Below are 23,603 nucleotides of genomic sequence, written 5' to 3'. Positions count from 1 at the left end.
CGACATCTATTGGTTATAAATTTAAGTTTATTCCTATCATAAAAAAGTTAAATTTAAAAATTGATTTTTATGTATTTTAATTTAAATATGTGTTAATTTTGATTTATAAGTAGATTCGAATTAATTTATAATAATTAATAAAGAAATCTCATAATTAAAAGCTTTCTACGCAGCGCCATCTCTGAGCCAAATAGATATATAATTTAAAATTTGAATTTAAACCTATTCTTTTTTTGAATCGTTTTATCCTTACTTTATCCTTAATAAATTAACTTTAAAGTGGTGTTATTTTATTAATTGATGTATTAAAATAAATAATTTTCACATTTGTGCCAAGTGCGACTTTTTTTGCAAATTTTGTTCGTTTCGAAAAACAAACTGCTTGAAAACGGTGTCAACGATCTTCTCTGTTATGAAAAAACTCTGTAGACCAAGTCGGATCTATATAAATCGTTCTGAAAGAGAAGAAATACGTAAGCAGGAAAAGTATGAATAAAGGATAGACGCCGACGACGTCGACGTCGTTTGTATATATGGTTGAAGTGTTACGTGGAGGGGGCGAAAGTCCATCGCCGTTGAGACGACGACGCGACGTCCTCCGCTTTTCCGACAACACACATTACAGTCGACGTCGGGCGTCGCGACGCCGAACATCACACGAAAATCCGGAAATTCCGTGGACGTTTCCAAACTACGAGAATAAGCTTTGTTGTTGTGTAGTGGTTGAACTCGGTCTTTGTTGCCGATTCTTTCAAAGTTTAATATTTAGACAAAAAATTGTTGAGAAGTGAGAATAAGAATTCTGTTGTTGGTGTTGAATTTAATTTTTTTTTGTAAATCTTATTGAGTTGAGGTGGAATAATGAAGGAGAAAAAAACGAAAAAGAAACTTCATTAAGTTGTGTTTAAAACAGGGAAAGAAAAACTTAAAAGATTTTCATTAAAAAATTAATGGAGGTGTGTTGTAACGAAATGTGATGAATGAATAAAGTGAATGAAGATTTTTTGTGTGGATTAGGACAACATTGAAGTTTTGAAAAAATAAAAGGTTCGTTGGTAATTTAGTTTCTTTTCAAGATGGAAGAAAAAATTTCTTTTTCACGTGTATAGAAATCGATTAGTTGTTTCTTTGTATTTATCAGCGGTTTCCAGGTTTCCGGGAATTTAAATTATATAGTAGGTTCAAAAAAGTTGTTTTTACTGTTATAGTTCAATTTCAAACATAAATAGTTATTCAACTCATTGGGATTGTTATTTTATATAGAAATATTTAACATATCCCAGCAATTTTAAATCGATTATTTTAATTTTCCACTTTATTATGAATTTTCCACAAATTGTTTTTCAAGAGGTTGCTATTGACGCAATTAAGCTATGATGGTCTAAATATTAACATTACCAAGTTATATTAGCTTTATGCACACAATTCATACCAAATTTGCTGAATCGAGACTGATTACTTCCCAGAATGTTAGAAACTTGCCTTAATTATGCTGTTACCTAAAATATTGGAGTATCCTGATTGTGTTTCCATGAATGTACTCCAAGTTCTTGTCAAGGTGATGAGAAAATGTTATTACAAGCATCTTTAAACTCAATCCCTTAAATCATATACCATCAATTTGCTTTAAACCTTAGCAATCCACAATCCATCAAGTCCCCTGTATCATTAGCGACGCTATTAACCTCCTAAATTCCAATTTCTGAACCTGGTTGCACACAAACTCGAAAAAGCTTCGACCCAAAGTGTCGAAGGACTAATAGTTACGCATCGCACCTAATTAAACTCATCCACATCTATCCAACATGCAGAAATAGCCAAATTTAACTCTCTCTAAATCGGTAAGCTTTAATGTATCTTTAATTTTCACCCTCTAACTTTCGAGATACCGAATTAATTATAATTTTGAGTAGGTTTTTGAATCTCCCCAAGTATTTTGAGTTAATAATTACTCTTTGTTAATAATTCTAACACCAACCATTCTGAAGATGTGAGGGATTTTTTGTTAAAAATGCAACATTGAAGTTATCGTAGTTCTGCTCCCTGAAACATCTATCACAGTGATCAAGTTATAATTTTGAGTACATATTTGAATTTTTTAAAGTATTTTAAACAAATAAGGTACTCATTGTTAAAAGTTGTACCACCAACCGTTTTTGAGATAAAAAAGATTTTGTGTTAACAAACACTAAGAACCCCAAAAATTTAATATATCTTTAATTTGCGCCCTCTAACTTTCAAGATACTGAATAAATTATAATTTTGAGTACATTTTTGAATTCCTCCAAGCATTTTAAGCTAACAAGTGCACTTTATTAAAACTTCTAATCCCAACCGTTCCATAGATGTGAGGGATTTTTTGTTAAAAATTCAACATTGAAGATATCGTAGTTCTAGTCCCTGTAACATCTATCACAGTGATCAAATTATAATTTTGACTATATATTTGAATTCTTTGAAGTGTTTTAAACAAATAAGGTACTCATTGTTAAAAGTTGTATCGCCAACCGTTTTTGAGATAAAAAAGATTTTGTGTTAACAAACACTAAGAACCCCAAAAATTTAATATATCTTTAATTTGCGCCCTCTAACTTTCAAGATACTGAATAAATTATAATTTTGAGTACATTTTTGAATTCCTCCAAGCATTTTAAGCTAACAAGTGCACTTTATTAAAACTTCTAATCCCAACCGTTCCATAGATGTGAGGGATTTTTTGTTAAAAATTCAACATTGAAGATATCGTAGTTCTAGTCCCTGTAACATCTATCACAGTGATCAAATTATAATTTTGACTATATATTTGAATTCTTTGAAGTGTTTTAAACAAATAAGGTACTCATTGTTAAAAGTTGTATCGCCAACCGTTTTTGAGATAAAAAAGATTTTGTGTTAACAAACACTAAGAACCCCAAAAATTTAATATATCTTTAATTTGCGCCCTCTAACTTTCAAGATACTGAATAAATTATAATTTTGAGTAAGTTTTTGAATTCCTCCAAGTATTTTAAGTTAAAAAGTACTCTTTGTTAAAACTTCTAACACCAATCGTTCCAAAGATGTGAGGGATTTTTTGTTAAAAATGCAACATTGAAGATATCGTAGTTCTGCTCCCTGAAACATCTATCACAGTGATCAAGTTATAATTTTGAGTATATATTTGAATTTTTTAAAGTATTTTAAACAAATAAGGTACTCATTGTTAAAAGTTGTACCACCAACCGTTTTTGAGATAAAAAAGATTTTGTGTTAACAAACACTAAGAACCCCAAAAATTTAATATATCTTTAATTTGCGCCCTCTAACTTTCAAGATACTGAATAAATTATAATTTTGAGTACATTTTTGAATTCCTTCAAGTATTTTAATCTAAAAAGTAGTCTTTATTAAAACTTCTAACCCCAACCGCTCCAAAGATGGGGGGGATTTTTTGTTAAAAATGCAACATTGAAGATAACGTAGTTCTGCATTCTGTAACATCTACCACAGTGACCAAACTATAATTTTGAGTACATGTTTGACTTCTTTGAAGTATTTTAAACAAAAAAGGTACTCATTGTTAAAAGTTGTATCATCAACCATTCTTGAGGTAAAAACGATTTTGTGTTAACAAACATTAAGAACCGCATAATTTTAATGTATTTTTAATTTTCACCCTCTAACTTTCAAGATACCGAATAAATTATAATTTTGATTACGTTTTTGAATTTCCCCTAAGTATTTTAAGCTAAAAAGTACTCTTTATTAAAACTTCTAACCCCAACCGCTCCAAAGATGTGGGGGATTTTTTGTTAAAAATGCAACATTGAAGATATCGTAGTTCTGCTCCCTGTAACATCTATCACAGTGATCAGATTATAATTTTGACTATATATTTGAATTCTTTGAAGTGTTTTAAACAAATAAGGTACTCATTGTTAAAAATTGTATCGCCAACCGTTTTAGAGATAAAAAAGATTTTGTGTTAACAAACACTAAGAACCCCAAAAATTTAATATATCTTTAATTTGCGCCCTCTAACTTTCAAGATACTGAATAAATTATAATTTTGAGTATGTTTTTGAAGTCCTCCAAGTATTTTAATCTAAAAATTACTCTTTATTAAAACTTCTAACCCCAACCGCTCCAAAGATGTGGGGGATTTTTTGTTAAAGATGCAACATTGAACATATCGTACTTCTGCTCCCTGTAACATCTACCACAGTGATCAAATTATAATTTTGAGTACATATTTGAATTCTTTGGAGTATTTTAAACGAAAAATGTACTCATTGTTAAAAGTTGTATCACCAACCGTTTTTGAGATAAAAAAGATTTTATGTTAACAAATACTGAAAACCCCAAAAATTTAATATATTTTTAATTTGCGCCCTCTAACATTCAAGATACTGAATAAATTATAATTTTGAGTACGTTTTTGAATTTCTCCAAGTATTCTAAGCTAGAAAGTACTCCTTATTAAAACTTCCAATCCTAATCTCTAAAGATGTGAGTGATTTTTTATTAAAAATGCAACATTGCATATATCGTAGTTCTGCTCTCTGTAACATCTATCACAGTGATCAAATTATAATTTTGAGTACATATTTGAATTCTTTGAAGTATTTTAAACAAATAAGGTACTCATTATTGAAAGTTGTAACAGCAACCGTTTTTGAGATAAAAAAGATTTAGTGTTAACAAACACTAAAAATGCCAAAATTTAATATATCTTTAATTTGCGCCCTCTAACCTTTAAGATACTGAATAAATTATAAATTTGAGTACGTTTTTGAATCCCTCCAAGTATTTTAAGCTAAAAAGTACTCTTTATTAAACACCACAGAAATCGTTAAATTCAAACTCTCAAATCATATGCTATCAATTTGCTTTACAACCCCAGCAATCCAAAATCCATCAAGTCCCTTGTATCATTAGCGACGCTATTAACCTCCTAAATTCCAATTTCTGAACCTGGTTGCACACAAACTCGAAAAAGCTTTCGATACACTTTAGGCTGAAGGACTAATGAACTCTAGTTACGCATCGCACCTAATTAAACTCATCCACACTCTCCACAAATCACAAACTCTTTAATGTCAGGTTCCGCAAGGAGATGACACAGTTATATATTTCAAGAGAATCGGAAATATAACATAATCCTCTGCCTTTTAGAAAAATACTCTCATAAATAGAAAATAACGGTTAATACACAATATCCGAAGCCGAAGTGTAATGCGTTATCTACCACGTATGGTTTGCCGCAGGGCTTTAATATCTCCCCGCTAGCTTTTAGTCTTTATACTTTGATGTTTCCAAGATATATCCTCTCCTTCTATGCTGACGATATCCAACTTTGTTACGTATTCCATTCTGTTCTTGATATTACAAGTAAAAAGGGCCAAAGAGAATTGAACGTACCTTATAGGAAAATTTTCTAATAATAAGGATGATCGTTATGATTGCTGCGCAGAATATGTTAAACAAATCTCCATTGTTATTAACTTCGTTAAATGTTTGGGTTGCAACTCTAAACGGTTCATTTCCAATTCTGGGAAGTGTTGCATGATCATAATTTTATCCTGCATTCTGATCTTGAAACTTCTCCTATCTAATTGTGAGAACAACTATGGATCTTGTACGACGTAAGGTGTGCCTGGATGAAAGAACACCTCTTTAGAGGTAAAAGGAATTGATATGGGAGTAATAAAGTCTGTAATGTAAGATTCGGGAGGGGTGTTCTGATCTCAAAAAATTATGGCAATAGAAAAAAGGATAAAATGTCTAGTCAGAATCTTCGAAGATACAACTTCAAATGCTATACAGGGTTTTCTTAAAGGTTCTTGAAAGATTTTCTTGGCTACTATTTCTGCATGCATTTCTTATCCGCTCTTTCATGTTTGCTTAAGGACGCCCCAGAAAAAAAAAAATCAAGAGGTGTTAAATCAGGTGATCTGGCAGGCCAAGAAATTGGACCTCCCCTTCCAATCCATCGCCCAGCATAATCCCAATATCAAATATGTGAAAAATATGCTGGACACCCATCATTTTGCAGACACATATTTTGTCTTTCTTCCCTGATCAAACCTACAAGTAACGTTGGTAAGACGTCATCTAAAAAATTTCGGTAATTCTCCCCATTCAGCATACCATCAATAAAGTATGGACCGATCAATTTATCACCAATTATGCTACACCAAACATTAACCGACCAAGGTCGTTGATGTTCTACTACACGCAACCATCTCGGATTTTCAATGCTCCAATAGTGCATATTATGTCTATTGACTTGTCTTTTGTTTGTAAAAGTAGTCTCATCCGAAAATAGCACGTTACCAAAGAAATTGACGTCCAACCGCATTCGTTCTTGTGCCCATTGACAAAATATTAATCGATTTTCAAAATTACCTTCATGAAGTTCTTGATGCAATGAAATGTGGTATGGGTGATACTTGTTGCGCTTTAATATTCTTAAAATGCTGGTCGTCGAGTGGTAACTTGAGGATTTACCTCAACGCTAGCTAACACCGCAATTTCTTTTTCTTCCGTACTTACAGTTGCTCGCCGAGTTCTTTTTTTTTGATTCCACTTTTCCGGTGTAAGTGAAATCATTCACAACTCTGTAAAAGGTACTTCTCGAAGGCATATTTCGATTAGGAAAACGTTCTCAATACAAAGCTATCAGCAACCATAAATAAAAATCATTTCTACTTTTTCTGAAACACTTAGGCTATTCATGATTAACACTTAGTTTAAACACTTTGCCTTAATGTAAAACGATGGAATGAATTCAGAATTTGTTGCCAAACAGTTTTTATGCAAATTTAGTTTTACCTGTTACATTTTAAAACAATTCAACCCCAAGTCTCTGAAAGCAAAGAAAGCAAAGAAATATTCTGAAAATGCTGACATAAGCAGTTCCACGAACTCTTGTTTTTTTGTGCGTTATTCTATTATCAAATTGACAAAGGCGGAGAAATGTCGGAACCTCTTTCAAAAGGTATTTCCGACGAGCCAGGTCACCCGATGTACCTCTTCTGGATTTTTTTTGTTGAGCATTCTTAAATAGAAAAGAAGAACTAAAGATAATGTATCGAAGCGGGTAGGAAAATGTTTAAAAATTCATAAATCTTATTTGTTCTTGCTAGATTATAAACGTTAGTTAATTGTTTCTGAAGAAATTTCAATTTTTTTCAAAAGATATTTGTCCGTTGCACTGGCAAAACCACACAGTAAAATTTTTTTACTTTACTTTTATCCATAGATTCAGATTTTACAATAAAATACATAGGGTGCCATTTAAAAAATTGGTCGTGACCTTCATATAACCTTGAAGATAAGGTCAAGGTCAAAAAATGTTCAAAAGATGTTATAACCTTCATTTGGTTCATTTTTATGTAAAATGAACCGTTTTCGAGATAATCGCTTGTCTCACGTTAAATGGACCAACTTTTACACGATATTTACCAGAATCCAGATTTTTTCCATAATGTTTTGTTAACTTACACGATAACGCAATTTGCAATGAGCGGGACAAAAACTGGATTAAATGGTAAATTTGCCAACAATACCATTGTCAATTGTTGGAAATTATTCAACCGTAGCAATTATTCTCCATTCCCGTCGGTCCGATCAAGGAAGATGATAAATCAAGACAACGACGTTATAATATCCATATAATAATTTATTAACTCTATTACGGCGAAATTTTAATTTAGAATCAAATAAAGAAATAGAAATTGAACCAGCGTTGAATTTGGGAGAATTTTGTTTTGGAGATGTTGACGTAGAAAACTTGTTTCAAGTTTCAAAAATACATCCGGGTGGAGATGAACAGTCGAGTTTTACAAGTGTGCTGAATTGGTCGATATTGTAGTTGATTTATTGAAATATAATTTTTGTGGAAATAAAACTTTGGAAAATACACAATTTGTGGATTTCATCAACCGATTCATTAGTTTTGGAACGCCTTCGGGGAGTTAAACACTTAAAAAATTCGATTCTACACCTTTTAAAGCCGCCCAATAACTTAGGCGTAAGGAACAAGTTTTTCTTTCAGTTTACCGCTGATTAAATCATTCATTATAGTTCTTTTTTTACTTAGTTCCGACCTTTCATGGAACACGTTTTTCTGGTCATCCAAATACATATATATATATATATTCTTCCGACATCACCCCGAGAACATTGAGGTAAAGGGAAAGAAGGAAAAGAAAGTGCTGGAAAGAGAGGTCGGTTAAAATATTTTTTTTTAACTTTTACATCGTTCGCCTAAATATAAAGAATAAAAATAAGAATATTTATATCTTCGATTACGCCCAATCCCCCTTCTGTTGAATTGAAGACAGATCTTGGATTTGGAAAATTATTTTTATTTTAGGTTTTGTTATTAAAATAGGAGAAGAAGTTATATATTTTTTTTACATTTACGTTTGACCATTGTACCGGTGGTTACCTTGAAGCGGGTTTTTCGTTTTTCTTTAATTTTCGTGTTGTTCGTTTATTTTTCGGTTTCGACGAAAATTTGGCCAAATTTCGGTTCGTTCCGATTTTCCTTTCAGATTTTTTTTTACCGCTTTCTGGTGCGCCGTCGTAGTAAAACGAGTTTGTTTCTTTTTATTTTAATTTCGTTTTTGATACATTTGTATTATTACTTTTGTAATATTTCTTTATTATTGATAAAGATTAATTTTTCTACAATTAAAGTTATTTCGGTGTCAAAGCAAAGTTTCGTAGTTTTACTTAACAATAATTGTGGATGTAATATTTTTAAACTACGTGGCGCTCATTAGATATTTTTTTTTGCACGAACTTATTCCCCGCCGGCTGGAGCACAAGCGGCCATCTACTCCACCAATATATATTTTTTTTAACAGACACTGAACAATTCTTTTTGTATCGAGTAATTATAGTTTGATAAAAAAAAAAGCCACGTAATAACTCATTGACTCACGACTGTCTGCATAGTCTTCCTTTTTTAGTCGCCTAACTAATAGTTCCAACAAAGCGAAACAACTTGATTGATCATTTCATCATGATTACGAACTCATCAAGCCTTTCTTTATTGGGTTGGACGATGTTGAAAATGTTATCCACCTATTGTAGCCATAATTTTAGTTTTATTTCTCTTGTGGACATTCCAGCACGTTGAAACTGTGTCTTGATAGCAGACTTTATACGTTAGGTTTAGACTCATCACTATAAATGATTTTAAGTACCTTCATGAGAGTTTTTTGCTATCTTGGATAGTACTGCACAAAGTAGTATCGTCGATTACTAAGCAAGAATTGGTTGTGACAGTAAAGATATCGAGTCGGCATTAAATTTTGATTGTCGGTATCAAGTGATATCTTCCAAGAGACCCAACTGGTAATAGTGTATATATAATTTTAAATAAATAATTATGGCTACCGAAAAAGTAATACTAAATGATGTGCTAATAAAACTGAACGAATGAGCATATTTGAATTATGTAACGGATCGACAGTCAGTTATTACAAGGAAGGAAATAGACACAAAAAAGTGCAGCAAAAGATAGATGAAAGGCAGATTAGAGACGAAAACAAACACATATAGGTCAAGAACAAGATAGTTGAAGAGATAGCAGATGGGGCCTCAAGGCATTTTTAAAACTTATTAAACTAGCTGCATTGCAAACAACGGCAGGCAAATCGTTCCACAACGCAATCGACTGCACTGTAAAAGATCTGTGGTAGATTTCAGTACTATGGACTGGAAACATGAGTGTAGAGTTCGCATTGATCGAGTGGGCAAGTCTAAAAAGTGAAATGCATTAGACAAATAAGCAGGAGTGCGGGTATGGATAATTTTGTATAGCATAGTAAGCATACGAAATGACCTACGACTCTGGCAAGCCATGATCTGCAGGTTGTTACCATATAGAGTAATATGCTGAAACTTTCCTAAATCAAAAATGTACCGTATACAATTGTTCTGAAGTCTTTCCAATTTACCCCGAAGGGCTGCGGACAGATCGGGATACGCAGCATCGGCATAATCAATGTGTGGGAAAATGAAAGAATAACAAAGATTACGACGTACAACAGGAGAAAGGTAGCAGCGAAGTTTTTTTTAAGTATGGAAACAGAAGTAATCCCTCTTACAGACTTCCTGAACTTGTGGCCGCCAAGACATCGCTGAATCCTTTACCACACCACGATTTTTGACCGTATTAGAAAACGGAATAACGGTGTCGCAAGCCTCAGTTGAAGGGTAGTTAAGGAATTAAATTGTGCCAGCAAGAGGCGAGTGCTAAATGCAATGGTTTGCGTTTTACCTGGATTCAGGTTAAGTCCATGACGTTTAGACTAGTCAAGTACGCTAGAGAGATCGTTGTTAAGAAGCAACAAAGCATCTGGGAGGAAGTTGAAGGTCATCTGCGTACAAATGATAGTTACACGAGATACCATCACTAATACTATTTATAAAAATTGAGAAGAGCAAAGGACCCTGCACACTGCCCTGGGGACATTTGATTTCACGCGGACACGTAAAGACCAATAGGAAAGGTAGGACTGGAACCAAGATACACAAGAAGTTGTAAAACCAATAGCAGAAAGCCTAGTTAATAGGAGGGCATGGTCCACAGAATCAAAGGCCTTACTAAAATCAAGTAACACTAGCAAGGTAATACAACGCTGATCACAAGCAGATCTAATATAATCGGTGATCTTAATCAGTGCTATAGTAGTAACATGCCCTTCAAGAAAATCAGAATGGAACTTGTTAATCAGATTAAACTCCTCAAGATATTTCCGAATTTGTAAATAAGCTAAACGTTCAATAGCTTTTGACAACTTAGATAGAATAGAAATCGGTCGAAAGTCATCAACATGGGACGGTGGTTTAATTTTTGGGATAGGAATAAATATAGACTGTTCATTCAAAATATGTATTAGGGGAGTAATAATTATATCCAGAATTGGTAAGAGGAATCTAAGTCCAATACCATCTGCTCCGACACTAGTGGATTTGGAGTAAGTTAAAGCATCCCGGAACTCAGCATCTGTAACCAAGCTGAATGAAAAGGAAAGCACGTTGGTAGATGCAAGGATTTCAGTATTCTGCCTAGTTATGTTACCAACCACCACAGGAGGACCCGCAAAATACTCCGCTAGAGCAGCAGCATCAAGAGTGGGTTGATCTGTGGGAGACTTTATAACACCAAGTGATCGCATTGTTTTCCAAAATGTCTTATGAGTGGCTGTGCATTACAACGGCTGTGCAGAACACGATAATAATAATAATAATAAACATATTTATTGACTCAGAGAAAACTGCAATAATAAAAATAAAGCTAAATATTATAACATTGGCAACAATAATAAAAATTAAAGGGAATTACAGAGTAAATTCTGAGCCAAAAAGGATCGAGCCAGTCTTACCATTAAGTAACACTATTTTTCATCGATCCTTTTTAACGAGAGAAAAACAAATAGCAAATGAGCAATGAATAAAAAAAAATCAAATGGATTACAAGACCAAAAACTAGGTATTATTGAAAAGAAAAAACAAAAAAATAGCAAGTGTTCCTTAAATTTACGCCTGAAACGCTGCTCACTTCCCAACTTAATTTCATTTGGGATTGAATTATAAACACTAGACAACATAAGAGTAGCATCTTTTAAAAATTTCTAAACGATGTTTAGGTATCGTTAAAGTATACCTGTGTCTAATGTTTAGGTTGTGGACATCGGTTCTAAACGTAATTTTATTATAAAGATAAGGAGGAGATTTATGCATAATAATTTTATGAAATAAACATGCAGAATGTAACTCCCTACGACGCGACATACTCAACCAACCAATCCACCCCAAAGTATGCGATATTCTCTCGTACCTTCTTATGCCAAATATGAAACGAAGACACGCATTTTGAACCCGCTGAATTCGGCGAATATCATCAGCATCGATGCATGAATTGTAAAGCGCATCGCCAAAATTGAAAATAGAGAGCACTAGTGCTTCACATAAGTGAGCTCTAAGTCGGTGGTGTAGCATGTATCGATTGTTATAAAGCAGTTTCAAAGTTAACAAGCCTACTAATATGTTTTTTGAACCTCAGACGAGGGTCCATAATTACACCAAGATTGCGGTTTTCAGAGGAAGTCGGTAGTCTAGCGCCCTACAGAACCAGATGAAAATTGTTTGACAAAGGTAAGTCATCCATCAATCTGCTCACTGAGGATTTGGAAGGGTTAACCGTTAGACAGAGCCGAGCAGCATAAACTGCTAAATTGCCCAAGTCAGTATCTATCCTATCCACTGCGATATTCACTTCATCAGATTCAAAGCTATAATATATTTGAGTATCGTCAGCGTACATATGATAATCACAATATTTTAAACAGGAGCAAAGCTAAAACGTATAAATCAGGTAAAATGAAGGCCCGAGAACAGAACCCTGAGGTACACCCGACACAACACTCAAAAAATCTGAGTATGAACCATCATGGGTCACGCACTGAAATCGATTACAAAGATAACATCTGAGCAAAGAGATGGCTGAATCAGATAACCCTATATAATGTAAGATCGAAAACAAGGTTTCGTGATGTAACGTGTCGAACGCTTTTGAAAAGTCCAATAAGACAAGTGCAGTGAGACATCCATCGTCTACTTTCTTCAATATGTCGTCAGTGACTGCTTAGGTGGGAGGATATTATTTTCAGTGACATAAGCTCTTAACCTCTCGGGAATAAGCTTGTCTAAGATTTTTGATAGAATGGGTAAAATACTGATGGGCCTAATAAAGGTGTCCCAAAATTAACGCAAGATTTCAATTTGCCGCCATTCATGCAGTAAAGTGTTGACAACCCTAAAAAATAAATAAATCGACAGTTGACAGTTTAGGGTTAGTAAAAATGGAGCGTTACACAATGGAACAACGTGTCTTCATTATTGAACAATATTTCAAAAATAATGACTGCTTGGCGGCCGCAGTTCGAAAATTTCGTACAAAATATGGTCGGAATACTGTTTTAACTTCGTCAACTGTGAAGAGATTAATTGAAAAATTTCGGGAGACAGGATCCGTTGGAGACACCAAACACACTGGTCGTCCAAAAACAAGCCGTTCAAATGTCAATATCGAAGCAGTGCGTGCGAGTGTCGGCGACAATCCAGGAACCTCAATTCGGCGTCGTGGACAAGAATTGCAAATTTCAAGAAGCTCTCTACAGCGTATACTCACTAAAGATCTGTGCCTACATGCTTACAAAATTCAATTAACACAACAACTGAAGCCCAATGACCATGCACAGCGTAGAGAGTTTGTTGAATGGATTATTGACCATCAACAAATGAATGCTGATTTTTCGAGCAAAATCATCCTAAGCGACGAAGCACATTTTTACCTTGATGGGTTTGTTAATCGCCAAAACTGCCGCTTTTGGGGTTCTGAAAACCCACATGTGATTGTCGAAAAACAAATGCATCCACAACGTGTCACTGTTTGGTGTGGATTTTGGGCTGGAGGCGTAATTGGACCATACTTGTTTGAAAATGAAGCTGGTCAGGCAGTGACTGTTACTGGTGCTCAATATCGCGACATGTTAACACAGTTCTTTTTGCCGAAATTGAATGATATTGATGTGGCCAATATGTGGTTTCAACAAGACGGTGCCACATGTCATACAGCCCGTGAAACACTTCAATTACTGTATGAGACATTTCCAGGTCGCGTACTATCTCGTTTCGGTGATCAAAATTGGCCCCCTAGATCGTGTGATTTAACACCATTAGACTTCTTTTTATGGGGTTATTTAAAATCACAGGTCTACGTCAACAAGCCCATAACCACGCGTGCATTAAAGGAGGAGATTCAACGTTGCATCAACGAAATTCAGCCACATTTATGCAGAATGGTCATGGAAAATTTCGACAAACGAATGCGTATGTGTATGCAAAGCCGTGGAGGCCATTTACCCGATGTGTTATTTCATAAATAACCCTATCCTATGTACTTTATGAATCAATAAAACAATTACAATCAAAAGACTAAAAACTGTGTTTTCGATTTAATTCAAATCTTGCGTTAATTTTGAGACACCCTGAAGGGTTTTTATTTTTTGGGATGGGCATTATCAAAGCAATCTTCCATTGGTCAGGAAACACGGAAAATTCCAAACAGAAATTCATGATGTGACATAGGTAAGGAAGAATTGGAGGACAACATAGTACTAGCATCTTTTTACTAATTTTATCTTTACCAATTGATTCAGTTTTAATAAAAATTATTAACTGAGCAATCTCTTCTTCCGATGTCAAGGCAAAACTTAGAGGTGTAGTGACAGACAACATTCGATGATTGTTATAGAAATCCTGCAAATCACGATCACACGAGGAATTAACTGTGTCGATTGAAAATAACAATTTATTTGATTAGGTGTACCCAAAGTGTCCGAAATGTTTGGACGTCTGAAAGGAGTAACACTCAGGGATTTAATAGAACTCCATAATTTACGAGAATCGTTTCCAGCAAATAATGTTCCCGATTGGCAACAGAAGGGCTACGTTTGAATAATAACTTATCACGATTCATTCTTGCTTCTTTATAGCAAGCTTGATCTCCAGACTTCAAAAATCTAGGTTGATATGATCTCCCATATATTCTTCTGCTTCTTCTTATTTATTTTTGCATTAATAGAAGGTAGGTTTTGACAATTAATTAGTACTTTGGTCTCTCTAATTACGTTTTGTGCGTCTCTATCAGTCTCTAAAGGACTGATTTTGAAAGCTGCTTCTCCAAACAGCTTCATACAGGAGTTGTAAGTAGCTTTTCACTCATCTTCATGTAGAATAATTAAGAAATCATTAATAATAACACACTGTATGTGTTAATTAATTATCGTACCCGACGTCATCATTGCAAGTATGTAACCAATATCACAGTATTTTTATTGTAATACACGATTTGCGTATGAAGCGTATTGCACTGTGATATTGGTTGCATACATCGGGTACGATAATTAATTAACACACTGTACAAATCAAAAAAAAATACAAATTTTTTATTTCAATTTCAAAATCTCTCGAATCTATTTGAAACGAGTAATGAATTTAGAGACTTTGTAATCGTTTCAATAGGCACCCGGACTGCGCACCGGAAGTGTGCATATTGGATTTGGACATGCATAATTAATGCGTTTTGCGCCACGTATTTCAGGGGAACATAAACGTGAAGCGGTTGTAGTACAGTGGCGAGTTGGGCCCCGCGATTTTGTATTATATTCGTTGCCCCCAGATTAATTGGACGACACTAATCGGTCGCAATTCACGATTTTGTGTATCTATATGTGTACAAACGTACCGGAAACAAATACCAAATCGATAATTTCTCTCCCTTCGAAATAACAAACAAAAAGATCTCATTTTTCCAACCCTCGTTTTATTTTGTTGTGTATAAACCCTCGTCAATGTCAAAAAGTTGTAATTTATCCCTAAAGTATTTTAATATGAGTATCTAGGATGAAACAAATTTGAACAAGAAAAATGATTATTAATGAGAATTCAAAAATAAAACCTTATTGTTCAAAATTCATAAGGGAATTGTATAGTTACGGTTTAAATTAAACGGACAAGACCTGAGGGATTCCTTTCATAGGGAATAACCCAATTAAATTGGGGGAGAGAAAATGGACAGCGAATTCTCCCCCAATTTTCGTCTCATCCAAACCATCAGGACCGCGAAGAGTGACGTTCGTTTTCGGTTTCCGGCTTAAAGCGAATTGGACATTGTACGTCAAACGTTTAATTGACACTAATGGATCTAAACAGACATCGACAAAATCAAATTAGAGGGACATCTCGAACTAAATTTGCCTTAATTAAGATAAACAAATTGGTTTCAAGACAAAGGAAAGAAGATACAAAAAATAAGTTGTTTTAAGTGGAATAACCTTGATCATGTTAAAAAAAGATTGTGTATTTATCGCAAAAATCTAAATTTACACGCCCGGATACGTTATCCAGAAGCATTTAATTATACCGCGCTGGGTCTTAATTGAGAACCGACAGAAGGCTCATTAAACACTTCTTGACGGGGACCCTTTCGATTCTGAGAGCGGTAATCTATCTTTGTCCGAACGAGGATGTTGTACTGTGCCAAAAGGGACATGACCAAAGGAGAGAATTTCTCTGTCTATTCAATCGTTAAATTCCCTTTATTGAAGTTGTCCTTTGTGCTAACTACAACATCATTAAAGCATAATCGTCTTACTTTGATTCTTATTAATCTTATTATCTTATTTTGAAAGTTTATATAATTATTGAAATAAGATAGTCTCAACAATTTAATCCATTTAAGATTAGATACTTAAAAATGTTCGAATTATTTTCTTTGTTTTTGTTTGTCTGAAGAGAATGAGGAGGAGATGGACGTCGTCGTCGGTGGTTAAATAGGCGACATCCGGTAATTGATGCCAATTTCAGATGCGTTGCTGTCGGTTCAATACCCTTCACAATTGAATGATAATCCAATTATGGGTTTGAGAGAAGGCCGCCCGTTGGTTGATTGGCGAAGATAATGAGCCCCGACTAATTGCAGATTAAGTTAGTTAATTAATTACTAGGTTAAATTGGAAAAGAACGATGTAATTGGTGGTTATAAGTAGTTATTTGAGGATTAATTAATTTGTTTTTTTGGTCAAAAAGATGTTTTTCTAATTTTTCTGACTTAAATAAAAATATTAAAAAAATATGCGTTACTTCGTTCATAACTTTTTATGATTGAGCCATAAAGGTGTCAAATGTTAAAATTTACATTTCTTTCAGGATTTCTCAGTTTTTCATCAATTTAGCACTGAATGACAATTAAAATTAGAGCTAACACTATACCTAGAACTAGAATCATGTATGTATGTACGAAAGGGTATACAGCACCTAGGCTTCAACGGGCCCCTTGTACATCCTCCTGCACCCTGCCTGGCTACATCAACCAGCCTAAGGAATTTCCAAAGGCTAGAATACAGCTCAGAGGTGTGTTCCTGATGCCTTCCGTCCTCGGCCACTCCTCTCCGAAGTCTCTCATTTTGAGGTCTTTCAGAGTGGGGTAGTCACATAAGATGTGTCGAACAGTCTCTTTAAGTCTTTGCCCCCTGGATGCTCTTTCCTCTAGGAATGATCTTATTGGCCAACGCATGGTTCAACCAATCAGACAATTACAACTATAACAATTAGACAAAAGAAAAGGAAGGGAAGGATGTGAATAGGAAGGAACAGATCTGTGGATCGCTACACCTCGCTCACTTTACAAAAGCGACAAAGAGGACAATTTAGCATGTGTCTTTTAAAAGTTATTGATGATGCACACACTGTCTACTCAAGAGGAAATTCATTCATTGTCTTAGTGATCTGATAGGAAAATGAATTTTTGAAAAATGCAGTATTAAAAGTAGGTGGAGATAATCTCCCTTTAAATCTAATATTTACAGTGTGTACATCCCCGCGAAAACTTATTTTGTTATAAAGGTAAAGTGGCATATAAAGATGGAGGAGTTGGTGGTAGAGACATACAGAGTGCAGCACCCTCCTTCACTGCATGTTTAACCATTTTAATTCCGGCAACTTATCACTTACATGATCACTTCGATGAAGACCAAACAGTAAACGTATACAGGAATTTTGCGCTTTTTGAATTTTTGCTTTTAAGACATAGAACAAAAAAGGAGAGCACAGAACATCTGCATAATTAAAAAGTGACAGGACCACACCTTCACAGAGACATTTCCTTGTGTTACGGTTCAAATAATGTCTGTCGAGTAGATAACCTTCAAACTTCCATACGCCCTTTGTATGCATTTGTTGATGTGATCATTAAAAGTCAAATTCTCATCTAATAAGACACCCAAATTCCTTACTGTTTTATGAAATTGTAGCGGTTCATTGTTCACAAATAGATGGAGATTGTCTGCAACTTGCTGTCTGAGACTCTTCTGGCCGAAAATAATGACAAGAGACTTACTCTGATTTATATGAAGTCCATGGCGGTCAGAGATATCACATAAAGCTTGCAAATCACTATTTATATCTATATATGCTTTAAACACCTCAGACGGAGGGAAGGAATAGTATAGCTGAGTGTCGTCTGCGTAAAAGTATGCCTTACAATGTGAAATGGATTAGATAAAATTTGATGTGTATAATGCATACAAAATAGGCGAAATAGTCGATCCCTGCGGTACCCCCGATCTCACTTCCAGAATCAACCCGCACTGATACTGCTTGTTCTCTAAAACCGAACTGGTTTACGGGTAAAATATTATTATCTTCCACATAACTATTTATTTGTTGAAATAAAATTCGTTCCATAACCTTTGATAACACCGGCAGCACACTTATTGGCCTCAAATCACTTAAAGCAGTTGGTGCGTTCGATTTGGGCTTTATCAAAGCTTTTTTTCAGATAGTAATACACCACTAAGAATACAAGTATTAATGAGATTACAAAGGTAAGGCGTAATATGTGGACAACACAAATCAATACATTTAATATTGAGATACTCATATCCGGAAGCTTTGCTTTTGCTAGAGATAGCCTTTTCAATTTCGAACTTATCAACAGTGTGCAAACCGAAGGTTAAATCATTTATAAATTTAATGCTGTTTTTTACTTCTACTTCTGTGGAACTTGAGTAGGTGAGATATTTCTTCGTAAAAATGTGTTGTAAGGGTGTAAAGTTCGTGTTACATTCCAGAATTGGCGAATGATCCGCCATTTCATTCCAGAGTACGGCATTTTTACTATCTCTCTCACCCATTACAATTCCTGCACGCGTCGAATCCTGGTCACCAGTGCCACCTCTTGAATGAACAAATAAAGTGGCGTAAGGTTCAACATATTTTCTATGGCTGCAGTGGGGGTAGTCCACAGCGCACCTGTAACATACAAACACGCAAGTCTCTGTACTTTATTAACTGCAGCAGTGGATGTAGACTGTAAGGTCTTTGACCACCATACAACTGCACCATATATAAGCATAGGTCGGATTGTAGCCGTATAAATCCAGAGGGCAGTTTTGGGTGACAAACCCCATGTCTTACCTATAGCCCTTCTTCATTGACCGAATGCAACGTACGCTTTTTTTACTCTATTATCTAGGAGAGCTTTCTATGTCATTTTATTGTCAACTGTAATGCCCAGATATTTGACTTCTTTTGACAAGACCAATGGAGTATTAGCGAGAGATGGCATTCTGGGCTTGCCAAGCTTCCTCATCCGTGTGAAAAGAATCAACTCTGTCTTCTTAGGATTCACAGAGAGTCTTTATTGATCACACCTAGTCTCAATCAATTTGAGATTTCACATTTATGTACTTGCCTTTGACGAGAATGGTTAAATCATCTGCATAACCAACTGTTGTAAAGTTGGCTTCAGTAAGGCGTTTCAAGTGGCTATCCAACTCCTCTTTGAAGACTCACATCGCCAGCCCTAAGCTTAACTATTCTATGTTTAAGAGTGTTCTCAATGTAACCACAAAGAGTCGGCGGAACATTATGCTCTATGCTCTATTATGCTTGTTTTATCAAAAGTTCCCTCTATATCTATGAAAACACCCAGCGCAGACTACTTCAAGTCCAGCGCTCCATCAACAAAGCTGGTCACTGAGTGAAGAGCCGTTAGTATGGATTTGCCCTGAGTGTAAGCGTGTTAATTAGGATTTACTTGTTTAGTTGGAAGACAGAAATCTCTAATATTATTTCGGTGTGAAATAATCTAGCTTCACAAAACCGGGTGGTTTTGGTATGAAGTTCACCGTGACCTCACGCCACCGACTGGGTATAAAACGCAGCGCCAGGCACGCCTGGAAGATTCCTGCTAGGTGAGGTACTAAATCCTCCTCTAAAGCCTCATTGTAAAAGGGCAGGTATAATACCGTCTGGTTTTTACATCGTTTTTAAAAAGATGTTATGTCATGGACATATTTTAGAAGAATATCTCAAGAACTATGAACACTGTGAAATAGTAACATATACGGTTGTATAAACAAATTTAGTTGTATTCATAATAGGATAAAATATACAATGTGTTCCATTTAAATAAATTTACGTACTCTCCGTTACGCCTAAATGGGACACTCTGTATAAGTAAAAATAATTTTACGTAATAGACAATGATAAGTCAAACAACTTTTATATAAAATACTTTTTGTTTTTTCAAACGATTTAGTAACTATCGACCGCCGAGATACTAATAACTCACCCTGTATAGAAAGCAATTTATCACCTAATAATGTACTCCAACTATCTCATTACATCAAATACTGACCTCCAAATCGATACGATGAAACCTGATCATTTCTCGAAAATGTTTCATATTCCTAATTTGAGTAACGACTATTGACTCTGCATGTGACATGTTATTCCACTCTGAAGATATGATTTGATTCTGCATCTATTTGCAGATGGAGATGTTTTCTTGAAGAAAGGCAAAAAATGTTTAGATTACAAACTGAAAAAAGAAGTATAAAATAGTGGGTTATAAAATCGTTCCTTGCATTGTAAAAGAGATTTAAAGTTTGTAAACAAGATTTCTAAACAAGAAAAGAGGTCAAACGTAAACGATTAAAGCGTAAACTAGATATTTAAATGGATTTGTGGCGTTATAAATGTTTTCTTTTATTCACGACTGTAATTTAATTTGCAATTGAATTGAAATTTAGTTAAGAATTTCTCTTCCTAGATTATTTTTCTTATTTGCTTTACTATATATTTTTTCTATATTTATTATGATTGAGTAAGATTTGAGTTTTTGCAAAAATGTGGTATTCTATTTTTGTGAAAGCTCTACAAATGACGGGGTCGTTATTATTACCATAAACTCAGTTCTTAAACCGTCGCCGGTTTGAAAGTAATTTTCTTTTCTGGTCGTTGCCGTGTATTATTTATACGACGACCGTGCACAGGTTTAAATGGGTCGCGATATAAAATATGCCGTATTCATTTGAATTTTTCGGTCGATATCGCTGCTATAATGTAGTATAGTAGGTTTACGTGTGCATACTAACCAACCCACAATTTTCTCTTCAACGTTCCAAAAATACACCCCACAATTTCTCAATATTTACGTATTCGAAATTTTTATGCTTACTTATTATTATGCTTTTATTTTATTAATTCTTAAATTAATTTTTTGTCATACGCTCTGTTTTATTGAATTCCGAGCATTTAAAACCATGAATTCATCAAATTTTTATATTTTCGTATTTTTCTCGATATTCATTAGTCTGAGAGCAAAAGTGGAAAAGGGCAATATTGTTAAGAATAAAATTTGCTACAACTTCTACTCTAAAAGCTTTTTTGTAACATGGTCCTCATCATAAGCGTTACCATCAATTGCATTTAAAACCATGAATTGGACCGTTTATTTTGAAAGTGGTGTAAGTCTCTAACGAATCTTAAAAAGAGAAGACGAATAATAGAGGTAGAATCTTCATCAGATGAGGATATTGTTACTGAGAACTTAGATTCTGCAGAACAAAATAAAGGAAAATATTTGCAACAAATAAACAAAATTAAGCGAAATACTGGACAAAAGTACTATACAAAAAGAGGAATACTCATTCCAGCAAAACAGTTTGAATCCAGAAATTGTAATTATTCGAAGAAATGTGTAGAACGTATTAATGAAATACAACGTATAGAAATTTTTGATAAGTTCTGGAATATAGGTGATTTTAATAAGCAAAATGTATTTCTCTATCGTAATGTTCAACGTGAAACTGTCAACACAAGAAGGGCAATAAAATAATTTAAAAAATAAATAATTCGGGCACTATGAGGGCATATGCTTATAAATTGTATCTGGTCACTTCAGGTGGAAACATTTTAGTATGTAAGATATTTTTCATTGTACTTTCCAAATATCTACTGGACGAAGTGATCGTATCCTAAAAGCGCATAAGAATATTCCGAAAGATATGCGTGGAAAAATGGATGGCTCTTGCAGAAGAACTAGTGACCTAGTGACGAATACGGTGATAGAACACATAAAAAGCTTTCCGGTATTATACTCGATCCCAAAATCCAGAACGGATGTTTTTAAATCCTGAATTAAACATAAGAAAAATGTATAATTTATACTTAGAAAAATGCAAGGAAAACAATTTGAGTTCAGTTAATGAATGGACATACAGGAAAATCTTTAAACGAGATTTCAAGTTACACTTCCATTTGCCACGTAAAAATACCTGTGCAAAATGCGATTTCTTAAACATGAAAATTAAGACAACAACTGATGACGAAGAAAAAACAATTCTTGTACAAAGACATGATGTTCACTTGCAAGATGCTGAATTAGCAAGAAAAGCATTGCAAGAAGATAAAATTCTAGCATCCAAAAATGCTAATAAATACTTTGCCTTCTCTTTTGACTTACAAAAAGCCTTACTTTACGCCAAATTATCTGTCTCAATCGCATATTATAAGCGAAATATCTATTAAAAATAAAGCTGGTTTTCGCACTTAAACAATGGATCTTTATTTTTACTGATCAGCTTTTACCGGTTTCGCCTATTTATTTCGGCATCTTCAGAAAGCTTTCTATATGTATACAAAATAAAATTAAGTGCAATTATTCTTTATCTAGTCGAAAATTGTTGTTAAAAAATAAAAATTTACGCCTGGATCGAACACTTAAAACAAATTTTGACAAACTATATGGCAAAATCCGACAGCATATATTATAGTGTTCATTGTTAAGAATAAAATTTGCTACAACTTCTATTCTAACAGTATTTTTGCAACATGCTCCTATTCATAACCACTAAGCACCATCAGCTGCATTTAAAACCATGAATTCATAAAATTTTTATATTTTTCTGGATATTCATAAGTCTGAGAGCAAAAGTGAAAAAGAGCAATATTGTTAAGAATAAAATTTGCTACAACTTGTATTCTAAAAGTTTTTTGTAACATGCTGCTGATCATAAGAGCTACCATCAATTACATTGAAAAGCATGGATTCAGAGAATTTTTATATTTTCGTATTTTTCTCGATATTCATGAGTCTGAGAGTAAAAGTGAAAAAGAGCAATATTGTAAAGAATAAAATTTGCTACAACTTCTATTCTAAAAGTATTTTTGCAACATGCTCCTAATCCTAAGCACTAAGTACCATCAACTGCATGTAAAACCATCAATTCATAAAATTTTTATATTTTCGTATTTTTCTCGATATTTATGAGTCTGAGAGCAAAAGTGAAAAAGAGCAATATTGTTAAGAATAAAATTTGCTACAACTTCTATTCTAAAAGTATTTTTGCAACATGCTCCTAATCTTAAGAATTAAGTACCATCAACTGCATGTAAAACCATCAATTCATAAAATTTTTATATTTTCGTATTTTTTTCGATATTCATGAGTCTGAGAGCAAAAGTGAAAAAGAGCAATATTGTTAAGAATAAAATTTGCTACAACTTCTATTCTAAAAGTTTTTTTGTAACATGCTCTTCATCATAAGCGTTACCATCAATTGCATTTAAAGCCATGAATTTATAAAATTTTTACATTTTCGTATTTTTCTCGATATTCATGAGTCTGAGAGCAAAAGTGAAAAAGAGTAATATTGTTAAGAATAAAATTTGCTATAACATCAATTTTAAAA

At 34.1% G+C, this 23,603-nt stretch overlaps 1 protein-coding gene across 1 annotated transcript in view; it reads left to right on the top strand.

Annotated features, from left to right (window-relative positions):
• Window positions 1–617: 617 nt before the first annotated feature.
• Window positions 618–23,603, top strand: part of LOC111418415 (protein artichoke) — a 52,277-nt gene continuing 29,291 nt past the window's right edge. The window contains exon 1 of the mRNA XM_071195150.1: window positions 618–1,047. The gene's annotated coding sequence lies outside the window, so the exon portion shown is untranslated. The remainder of the gene's footprint in view (window positions 1,048–23,603) is intronic.

Source organism: Onthophagus taurus, chromosome 3 (genome assembly GCF_036711975.1).
Source record: "Onthophagus taurus isolate NC chromosome 3, IU_Otau_3.0, whole genome shotgun sequence".
NCBI lineage: Eukaryota > Metazoa > Arthropoda > Insecta > Coleoptera > Scarabaeidae > Onthophagus > Onthophagus taurus.
This window is presented reverse-complemented; position numbering and strand designations above follow the sequence as displayed.